Genomic DNA, 12,066 nt, shown 5'->3' with positions numbered 1-12,066 from the left:
AATAAAACAGACGATGCATCACACTTCAGGAAAGATGACAGTGAATGGTCAATAGGATATTCCACTCGAGTAGACTCCAGACAAACACAATGCATAATATCTGCTGCTCACAGTCCAAGAGGAAAAGGCACAAGAGGTTCGGGAGAAGATTTCCTGGGTATACCGCACAAGCATCAGCTCAGCTCTGAGACATGTTAATATGAAGCCATAAAAAAGCTTAGTCAAACAGCCTGACCTCTATTGACTCCCCTGAACTTCAATTAAAGTTACACTGTATAAAATACAGAAGGTCCACAGACGCAACAACACATCTGAATAAGAAAAACAGTTTCAACATTTCTCTGACACATTTCTGCAGCCAGCCAAAACTTAATCCATGACCTTTTCACAAGCAGTTTTTGGCCTTTTACGTCAACATCTTGCTTCTATCTCCACCGTTCAGCCACAGTCTCAAACACATAAAAAAGGAAAGATTAGTAACGAGGTCAGTGTGGCAATGTGGCATATGTAAAAAGATCAGGCTGGTCGTTTTGTGGCTCATCATGTGATGACAGGCAATTGTGGCTCTTCGCTGACAATGCACTCACAACCCACACACGACCCCTTTTGTTCTCAAGCTCCAGGTGAAAACGGCCAGTAATGAAAGGTTAACTCTACAAACAACACTCGGTTGGTGGGAAGTGGCGATCAACGTTGTAACGTCTGGAAGTAACATATTAAGAAGATGGACTAAACTGAGGACAGTAAACTGTGTGTTTATGAATGACTGCCTGTCAGCCCTTTCCACCAAATAACAACAGTCCCTGATCCCAGGTAGCATCAGCAACCAGGTAAGTATGCAGTAAGTGAGAGTACTATTCTGCTGGATTTGGCAGGACTTCACTGTCAGTAAGTTTCCCCTCTGACTTCCTGTGTTCCACTAGTTCTGTAGAGCTTTGATCGTGAGATAAGAAACATTTAGTCAGTCTGAATTAGGACAAGATTCTTCCTCCTTCAAGAGAGTAGACCTACATTTCCGTATTTGCTTTCCAAGAAACATAAAGCACGCACGGAACTTCAGTCTTTTCGTTCCCTTCTGTTCACTCAGCCACGACTCAAAAATTACTTTTGTGTTTGACTTCAATTTCCTCTCGCTCCTTCAAACATCCTGAGCCCCCACAGTTACTGGCTGTGACGGCTGATGGTGACATTATTTTGAAAGTTGTACCACATGACTACTGTGCTGTGCTGTGCCATTGTGCCAAGTCTTTAAGCACAGCCCTGCAGTTTAAGCTTCACTGCCGCTCGAAATGAGTTAAAACGGCCTACTGGGAGACTTTTCTCAAAATTCACATTTCGCCTTTAAAGGGAAAACTAGTGAGTGAAAAGAACTGATGGAAAACTTCCCTTTTGGGACATCAACCGAAGTCATATATTTTTTATTCTGGATTATATGTCATGACCGTCGTGTCTTTATGGAGGAAGCTTGTATTTTGCCCTGGGCACTGTGGAGCCAGACTCTCGTTTCTCACAGCAATGGCAGGTAATTTCCAGGCTCTGCACCTCCAGTCCTGCATAACAATAACCTGTTACTGCTTCTCTCATTAACAAGGACTCTGTGACAGTTCTCCTTCTGCCAGTAGAGATGCAAACTCCTGCAACCCACAGTACGCAATCACAGTTTTGCTTACAAGCAGCACTCTGCTGGAAAGTAACCTACCACTCAGTCATTAGTCCAACAAGATGAAGATGCTTGACGTTTTTTCCAGAAGAAAACATGAAAAGTTAAAAGGTGAGTTCAAGACCCTAGTTTAAGGGGGAGTATCTGTGTGTGTGTGTGTGTGTGTGTGTGTGTGTGTGTGTGTGTGTGTGTATTGGGAGAGGAAGATAAATATAAGGGGGAATGAAAATGATGAGGCGGGGTGTGAGGGTGTTTGTAGCAGTTGGCCTACCACACCACAGGGTGCAGTAGAAACAGGATGCGTTCAATGACCCCAGCAGTATCTTGGCATACTGTTTCTCTCTCCTGCTCTCTGGGTCCTGGTGGGAAGGCTCGCCATCAGCAAAGATCCTAATCAAGGAACAACCAAAAGTGCAAACAAAACGAAACAAAAAAAAAAAAACCTGGCCTGTCAACAGTGTCAGAAAAGTATAATTAGTTTTACTTTAACTACTGTTTGCCTATCAGTAGTAATTTTCTCCCTTTTTCAAATCACATAAAATGCATTAATATGGACCGTTAATTACAAAATAACACACTGTGTAGGCTTTGCACCTTACTTTCTACACTTGTAACATATAGGCTGAGTAAAAGTAACTAAAACACACATTTACACATGCAAAAAAAACGAAATTACTTTTATCCACTTTATAGTAAACTCATTTTCCTTATTTTTGCTAACAAAATATCTTCTGTGCATGAAAATGAATCAATGAGGTTCAAGTTAAATCAAATCACTCATTTAGAAGAAAAAAAATAACTCTTATCAAGCTGGGCACATTCACATGAAATAGCTCACATGTTCAGTCATGTTGGTGGTACAGATGAAGTGTGCGCTGGAAGGTCACAGACATCAAAGGGCCGACCACTGGAGCTAATGGCTACTAGCTAAAGCTACTAGCTAAGGCTACTAGCGCTGAAGCTAGCGACTATGCTAATTCGCCTTTTCCAAAGATACTTCAAAAATACTTTGTGAAAGTCACAGCATACAGCGTACAGCATATATCATCAAGGTCAACTGGTATTTCCTGAAGTTTCATCAACTTTTTCAGTCTTTTAATCAACCCTGTTAGCAGTAGTCTCTGTCTCTTCAGGCAAGACACAAGAAGGGAGCAGGGGGGTGGGAATAGATGCGTTCAGTCATCTCTGATTGGTCTAAGATAGCTTGTCAATCTTTTATGATGTGTTCACTGGATATTGAATATCCCATTATTTAAACAACTCTTATGTTATTTTGAGTGAAATAATATTGCAATATTCTTATAGTTAGGGTTTTTTTTTCTGTAAGTCACTATCATGTGGGTTAAAATTGCAATGAGCAACAAACTTTAGCAAAAAAATATCTTTAATATAATACACTTCAGGTAGCCCATGAAAATCCCATTAATGGATTGGGGTCTTTGTATGTAAAGTGGATAAAGGTTTATTTGAATTCAACATGACTCATTCCTCTATGTTAGCCAAGTGAAATGTCACAGGCGCCTGTGCTCTGACTCTTGAACTAATGTGAACAAATTTACAGACATTCATTTTAATATTTTTCAGTAGAGCTGAGCAAGTACTTGCCTGAAACCAGTATCTGGTACAGAAAATGTGATTTTTACATGTATGAGTATCATCAAAGTAAGAAGTCAATATCCTTAATTACATAGATAAAGGAAGAATCCTAATTTCGCAGCTGACAGAAGTTTAGGCTCAGTAAAATATGGACACCCACAGCAAACAGACGTTTTTTTATAGTGCTTTTAATAGATCTGTGTGCAACTACAGCAGCTGATTTATCAGATTAGCACACTTAAAAAAAAAACTGGAGGAGCTGGCCTTTAACGTATGCTTGCAAAGACTCATCATCATAAATCAAGTGGATGGAAATGAAAACGGCAACTACAAAGTTGTACGACTACAACTCAAACATTAGTAAAGCAAAAAATGATGAAAAGTCATTTATGTTTACGTCAGAGTTTCTGACTTGGATTTCCAACTTGGATGTGCGTATCATTGCATTTTTTGTGTGTGTCAGAGGTTAAGGCGACTGCACATTTATCATTATAAAGCTTTCTAACGGTTACCCTTTAATATAACAGCAATTGATCTTATTATAATGAGAGTTGTGTAATGCAATCAATGCAAGAATTTATGTGATTCCACTCAGCGGTACAATCATCATTCACACTAGCAAACATCAAAGAATGCATGTTGGTGTGCACATTGTTTAGGTAAAGTAAGGTGAGCAAAAAAAACAGTATGCTCCCTTAGGATTTAAAACAAATCAATGTTTGCTGTAAACTCTGCAGAGTGTAACCTTAGGAAATATCTATATTTGATACAAACAGTCTAGACAACAGCACTGCTGTGAATGTCAGTCTGTGTGATTACAGTTTAGGCAGTAAGACAGAAAGCAATCCATTAACTAGATATATTGATGAGTATTCAGACCTCCAGCTAAAACCGAAGCCAGTGTATTCATTTGTGGTTTTAATCATCGGTTAATAATCTTACAGCAGTGCGCGGCCTGGTGTCATATTCAGAGATGAAATATTTGACACGTAGCTGGTGACAGATGCGCCTTTAACTGTTGTGTTCGATGACAGAGAGATGGAAGGCCTTGCTTACCACTAGATCATGTTGCTAAGCCTCACCGACAGGATGACTCAGTCTTGTCTCTTGGGAACATGTGTTTTGTAGCAAAATCTGTGTCCAAATCAATGTGTCCCCGCCCCGAATAGTAATAAATGTCTTTTTTAATGTCTTGGTGAAAAAATGAAAAACAAGAAAACTGATAAAGAAATACATTTGGAGCAGCTGTCTGTCAGGTGAGGTTAGAAAAACTGGCACATACTAGTGAAGTCTGCACCTTTTGTCTACTCTTTGAGCGTTTATTTCCTTGAGGGCATGGATCTAGAGCTTGTGTGGGCATAAAACATAAGACATCTAGTTGAATGTTGCTCCGCAACGGCAAAAAAAAAAAGAGACAAAAACAAAAACATTGTAATATTTTTTTTATAAGCATACCCTGTTGTTTTCAAGGATTAACATAACAGTGTATAAAGTGAGTGTAACAATAAATGTAGACAGAGTTGTAATATTTCACAGGCTAGTATCATGATCTCATTATTTCTCCTGGCGGATTCATTTTCAGGCACAGAGCCTCTTAACAAGCTTTGAATGCGCAGGATATACAGTCATCCATCAAGCAGATATCTCAAGGTTTTCACATATGAAACACCTCCATGCCGACAGACACATTCACGCAATTTGCATATGCACAGGGAAGCACGCACGCACACACACACACACACACACACACACACACCACATACACATGTACAAATAATAAGACCCAGCTAGGCAGGACACATTAGTTTCAGTGCCATCACACTGATTAAAAAAAATAAAACACTTTTGCTAACCCTGCCATTTCCTCCGCTCACCTCTTGAATGACCTGCTGACTAAATCATGCACAGATAAATGTATGAACACACGTACAGTGCGTAGACACTTGAGAACACAGACACATGAGGGAAGGAAGGCTCTCGAGGTCTGTCAGTGAAGCCTGAATTTCCAGAAACGTATCTTTCATGTACTCGATCTAATTATAGGACATATGGGGGAGGCAAATACAGGAGAAGCAAGAGATTCAGGCTGAGGTTGTTTCCAGCTGTAAGATACAGTACACTACAGTATATTTCTCCCTCCTGGACCTCCTGACACCGGGAAAGTGAAGTAACAGTGTGATGTCTGCTGTAAAGCCCGCGGAGACAATTTTAGTTCTTTTTAGGCTCTTTTGCTTGTGTATTTCTGAAAAGAACTCACAGCCAGCAGAACCATGGCATAGAAAAATGCCCTTACATGAACAAGAAGCAGCACTGTTGGTTAAAGTGACTGTACTATTACTGTTATTACTGTAATGTTTTGTTCTTAATAAACTGAAAATGGCATGCACTTAAAAAGCTACACATTGCGGATTTGGCCATAATTCCATTTGGCCAGCCTTGGCCACAGATAGCAAAGGAGTGTGTCAGCAACTCAAAACACTCCTCCCTTCACCAATGACAACCGACTAATCATCATTGTCCTCCGCCTCTTTGTATCAGACTCGTCTCCACGCCTCAGCTCTCCTTTGCTCTCCCTTTTATGTTCTCTTTCTCTCCCTCTCAGTAAGACCTCGAAGACAGTGTCCCGATCACGACATATTCACATCTGCTCGGCCATTTCTGGGACTCAATATCATATTAGCTCAAATATTTAGAACGATATTATAGTTTTGTGCATACCGATGAGACGGATAAATATGCACATATTCCTCTTCTCATCACACACTGCCGGTCACGAAAGCCCTGAAAAGTGTTCCCCATTAATCTTTCCCACCCAAATAATCTGCTCCATTTAATACCACCATCTCAGGGCCATTACTTCTCTCCTCTCCTCTCCTCTCCTCTCCTCTCCTCTCCTCTCCTCTCCTCTCCTCTCCTCTCTCGCTGTGTGCAGCCAGGTGATGTGTAATGTGACAGATCACGGAGCCACTGCAGGGCTCAGGCAGGTAGACAGCCAGCAGCCACTCGGCTAAATAATGAGGTCTCTTTGGTGAGTTCTTTCCTTAATAACGGCCTAGAGGCGCGCTGCATGAAGAGCAAGACTCTTCACTTCCTCCTATAGCAACACAGATGAACCTGCTCTCAGACTGGGGTAATTAAGTCTCTTGATGCAGCCGGTATAATGTCCTGCTGATAACAGCTGAAACACTTACCTGTGTGCTTGAGTACGTGACAGTTAAGAGCCGAATCAAGCAGATGAGTCAACAGTAAAACACTCTAATGCAGCCACCGTGCTCGCGTCGGTCCCAACGTCAAAAAACACTCCCCGCTACCTAATATCAGCCAAACTTCACATAAGAAATACTGAATACTGGATCTGTCAATGGGATGAAGTAATAAATAATGTTGCATCAGCATGCAGTGCAGACATCTTTGTTTACTCATTAAACTCACATTGAACTCTGCATGTCACGGCTTTCCAGTAAGAGAGACGCCGATGTCAAAATGATTTCTGCTTCTCCCATTCTATTATCCTGACGTGTAAAAAGCCAGCTTAACAGCCTGAACGCCGATGTCTCACTTTCCATCAATTGTTCACGACCACAAAAGAGAAGCCCAGTGAGGGAGAGCCAGGGTCGCCCAGACGGAAAGCAATGAGGTGATTAAAAAGTACACTGACAAGGTGAATGAGCAGTTCAATGTCAGTTCAAGAAAAGAGTTCCAGTTGACATATGAAATCCATAACCTTCTGCACATTGTTCCTGAGGGGACTTGAAATGAAGCTTCGACTACCAGCTGCCCTTTCAGCTGGAAAGATGAGCTGCTGTCCAGAGTGACGAGAGGCAGACCGGCGATAAGTTCAGCCACGGTACACGTGCCAGTCTCATCATCTCACAAATCAAACAGTCCCCACACATTAAAAAAAATAACACATTAAAAATACACGTTTTCGTTTTCCTTATACGCTTCCATGAAAGTAAACACCACTGCACTGCGTCCACAGCTACAAACTCTGTCTCATCCACCTCCAGCAGTTCTGTATTCTGTCTAGACCTGACAAATTATCATAATTATGCACTCCGCTATTACTCAATGCTTTCAGCCACATGAGACAAACACAGCATTAGACAGGCTTTTAATGAATCTAGAATATAATCCTGCTATTTACTTTTTACACCTGGCTTCAACCTGAAGTGATCCCACTTTTGTAACTGATGCTTTTAACACAGTGCTTTTGTAATTCTGTGGACAGGATGCATTAATTTGAGCAAAAAACTCTGAGTTGGTGAGACCAATCCCCCTATTCACCTTGCAGATCTTCATCCAGTTCGAGAGCTCTCCCTGTCTTCAGGGATTCAAGGTAGCAAAGTCTTGTAGAGACTAAGAGACTCTGACAAGGACCTGGTGAAGCAAGGTGTCACATCAAGAGCTGGGCGCAAGTGGGCAGCCCACCCAGCCATCGAGCAGGTGGTGAGTTCTCTGAAAGCAGCGAGACATGATCAGCAACACAATCAAGATACTGGTGGCACTGCAGCTTTCATAATGCGCTTCTGTCTCTTGAGACACTAGAGCAAGAGAGCTGCGAGAAGAGGCCGGATGGCACAACTTGAAGAGTGCTATCACCCTGCTCCATCAGTGCAAGAGCCAGGCCTAAGCCCAACGCAAACTGCCAGCTCCTAGAAGATGAGGGTCGACCTGGGAAGCAGACTACAGTTCCCAAGGGTAGTGTGCCTAACTCTACATCCAAAGACCAGAAAATCAGTCTGCTTGAGCTTAAAAGTATCATGGGAGGAGAGATGTGAAGAGGCCCATGAGAGGACCTCCTTGAAGTACCAGCCCTTAATCACTTGGCTCTCCAGACAGCCTGGAAGAAAGCAGCGAGAAATAAGTGGGAGGAGCAGAAAGTAATGGAGTAGGCAAGAGGAGGGAATCTGGAAGCCAGGAGCACATGAGCAGCCCGCCACCTGGAGAGTGTTGAAACACGAAAAGTTGGGTGCCACCTGAAGACAACCAACCCTCCACTGACTTGCGGTCTGAACAGATATCGGGTTATTATGCTCCAGAGGATTATTCTCTCCGTTCATTACATGCATCCGTCCATGACCCCAATCGATGGCTGTTCACACCTCAGTGGTACAGAAGAACTACTTCCTAAGAGATGAATGAGCGCGCAAGGGGCTCTTCATTAAATAATGGCTCATCTGTGCTTGTCATTAAACTGCCAAACATTAATCTCTCTTTTTACAAGAACAAGCAGCAGGCATTAATATGGCAGATGCAAGCCCCATTGTGTCGAGCACAATAAATAATGAGAAAAAGGAGAATTACTGTAGGTGGCTTTGAGCGACTAAACGGTGAGAACAAAGTGAAAATGAATGTGTAAAAAGTCATTTTGAACAAAGATGGACTTTAGATGCTCTTAACAATGATTTCCCGCAGTGACACATCTTGATGTAACACTCACATTACAGTCTCTCATCAGTCTGTGTTTGTAGGCAGTTTTGTTCCATACTGAAAGGACCTTAACGTGTACTGTATGTGGAGACTGCATGAGTATTTGGGCACAAAAACAAGGAGACAGAGGATCAACGCAGGACAGGGGTCTCTGAGCTGACTTGCGTTCCCTATCCATCTCCTTTGACATCCTGGACAGCACAGCAGGAATGCCGCATACATTCCTGTCAGAGCACATTAGGACGTCCCCAGAGCTTCCCATGCCCCGCGGACAACGTTGAGCTTACTGCTGGTTGAGAAAACATTGAGCTGCTCATTCCCTTAAAACACAATGCTGCAACTGCAATAGCATATGTTTAACTAAACTCTACATTAAGCGTCATTATGAAAATAAAATAGATAAAGAGTTGGACACGCACAATATAATCCCTAAAGTCATGGTTATGATAATAATGGGAAATATAGCACAAGTAGCCTAATATAATGTTGTTTTGTGTTACATTTGCGGTTTTACGTTCAAAGAAAGAGCTTAAATGAGGACAGGGGAGAGAAAACCATTAAGGATTAACAAGGCTGACAACTTGTCTGAATTCATTAAAAATTATCCACCCAGTGAACATAAGTGTGTTGTGTATGTGTGTGTATACCATTATGTAATATGTTCCCTTTGCTGTACTTCGCAGCGACGCTATGGGGAATGAGGCAACATCGTGGTTACACTTCAGAGCCTGCCTCATGTCAGAAAAGCCTGGATAGAGCAGAGAGAGGGGAAGAGACAGCGGCGTCTGAGGGGGAGATAGCGATGAACAGAGAACAAGAGATGAAACAGTAGGAAGTGCAAACATCATCTCTTTTGTACAGGCCCTCTTCAAGGACCACACTCAGTCACCAGACTCACCACAAAGGGGCAGCGCCTCATAATGACTCTACACACTGCTCTTTCCAACAGCTCAGAGATTATCATCACACCACTCATCATGGTGGTCACCCTTTATGTTACTGCGGATGCCCTCTGAGTGTGACTCTAATCTATAGCTCTGACCTCAATATACCCGCAATGGTAACCGAGTTTCCATTCTTCCTGCCAGCTGTATCAAGACCAACCCAGTTGCACCAGATGTCGGGGCTGAGCTGCGTGGCTGGCCCACTTTGGTTTATGGTGAAATTGGTTGCCAGTGGTTAAAACACTGTGTCAGATTAAGTTGTACTGTGTGTGTGTGCGTGTGTGTGTGTGTGTGTTTTAACTACACAGTCTATGGTAAGCTCTTGCTCCCTTACACTCGAGCAGCTTGGCAGGCTTGTTTCATTTTTGTTTGTTGGGTGTTTTGTTTTGTTTGCTGAAACTGAGCTTAATGAGTCATTAGCTACCTCACTCAAAGATAGTCTTGTGCTTTTAAACGTCCTGGGAGATTACATTTTTTGCTCACATCCCGTCACATCTGTCAGCTCAGGCAGCATGAGCGTGACAAGCTCCTGAGGTTTAGTTACAGCACCTAGGTTTTTGATTATATGGACATAGTTTTCTTGTGTGGCAGAAACGGAGGAGCCCTTTTTCCTCGGGGCTCGACAAAAAGGACTGCCTGACAAGCGAAACGCAATTTCTGGCTGGTAAATCCAGCCTCTCTCTTGCCTGATCGGCGAGTGCTAAAACAGAAATAAACACACAGTTTTTCTGGTGTGCCGCTGTTGATGGAAGGAGCTAATCGAGAGTTGCATGTGCGCAGTAGAGATCGGGAACTCGCGAGTCAATGACGGCGGGTGAAGACATTTATGAGCTGAAGTGCAAGCAAACACTCAGGTATCCTTGAAGTTAAGAGCTGGATGTGGGATCCTTTTGTCGTGATCACAGATGTGATAACCAGCGGCCCGATTCGCATTAGAATTTCACACGTCACTGTCATTGACACCACGACTAGAGCAACTATTAACCCCATCAATCTCGACCTGTCACAGCTAACACATCAACATCTCACTGTGTCACTGTACAGGCGGCTCGGTGTACATCTCGGGGGAACATTTACAAACAGAAAAATGACATTTTCAACACACCAACATAAAGTGCTAAATGTGTTAACACCACATCTGGCACATACAGTAACATCTCTCTTCGATACCTTCTGACGAGAGGAAACACACTATGAGAGTTGTGACGGATTACATTCGCTGGCACGTTGACAAGGACAACTTTGCTTTCGGAACGAACACACGGAACACGAGTTTGCCTGAAACCCAGTACAGGTTAGCGCGAGAGAATCAGCATTCTGATCTGCCGCACCTGACAGCCACTCTCCATAAATAATGAAAGGGAAAGATCTTCCGCTGACAGAGGAATACAGAGGCGGAGGAGGTGGGAGGAGGTGAAACAAGAGCAAGGGTAGAAAACATTTAAGAGAGAAAGAGGAAAAGTCAGGGAGAAGTACGACCGGAGCATTCAAGAACGGGGAAGAGCAGAACGTTTTGAAGATGAATATGGGGAACTAGACAGGGAGGTTTTGAAAGCATGAAAGGTGAGAACATTAGCGAGCAGGAGTTGAGGAGGAGGGAAGTTGACGACAGGTAGACAGACAACAGGGAGACATTAAGCCTTTTTGTACACAAAAATAAGATTGGGAAATGTGAAAGATCTCTCACTTAGTGCAGGGACAAGCATATTGACAAACTGCAGAGCGTTCGCAGGTTTTTTTTTCCCTTTTGCTTATCACCACTGAGTCCGGTGCGGCGACAAACTGAGCCGGGAGCGTCGAGTGTTGCTGACAACGCAGACAGACAAGCTGGCCACCCTGCTGCCAACCCAACGTGTCAACCGACCCGAAGCGAGCGAATGCCAGTCTGAGATCCCGCTGACATGCCTTACAAACACACAAACAGTGCAGCCTCTAACAGGGCAGAGCATATCCACCAGGAACATGTTGATCCAGGCCTCCACTTGCTTGCTCAGCAACTCCAAGGCAGAACAGAACAAACCCAAAGAGATTGCTGATGTGCTTTTTGTGAAGCATCCGCTCACCACAACGCAATACATTTCCTAAGCACCCACAGATAACAGCATCGCTTTCTGGATTCCTTTCAAAATAACTTGCCCTACCCGCAGAGTCGGATTTTGTCCAATTACGATTTTCTTTCTTTCTAACTATAACCGACAGCCTGCACACATTCTTCTCTCACCTCTCCTTAATGGAAAAATTCAATCGGACATTGATGTTCATGATTAAATCCTTGACTTTCAAAAAACTTTTCACAACTGTTATTGTCTGATGATGAGTAAAAAAAAGTGAGAAAAATCTGGTGAAAAAAAACAACAGTGACGTTGAAGCGAGATCCGATCACTTGAGTGCTCACTTGAGACCCATGCGGAGACTCGTTTCAATGCTGAGGTG

At 43.0% G+C, this 12,066-nt stretch overlaps 1 protein-coding gene across 11 annotated transcripts in view; it reads right to left on the bottom strand.

Annotated features, from left to right (window-relative positions):
* The window catches only part of mctp1a (multiple C2 domains, transmembrane 1a), a 149,707-nt gene that overhangs the window by 99,754 nt on the left and 37,887 nt on the right, over window positions 1-12,066 (bottom strand). Inside the window, exon 1 of one of the 11 annotated variants that reach the window (XM_030417210.1) lies at window positions 1,932-2,050. The exons of the other annotated variants lie outside the window; for them this stretch is intronic. The gene's annotated coding sequence lies outside the window, so the exon portion shown is untranslated. Of the gene's footprint in view, window positions 1-1,931; window positions 2,051-12,066 lie in introns of those variants that run through there. 11 annotated transcript variants of the gene reach the window in all.

This window comes from Sparus aurata, chromosome 5, assembly GCF_900880675.1.
Source record: "Sparus aurata chromosome 5, fSpaAur1.1, whole genome shotgun sequence".
Taxonomy (NCBI): domain Eukaryota; kingdom Metazoa; phylum Chordata; class Actinopteri; order Spariformes; family Sparidae; genus Sparus; species Sparus aurata.
Note: the sequence above shows the minus strand (reverse complement) of the source record. Positions and strands in the feature narration are given on the sequence as shown.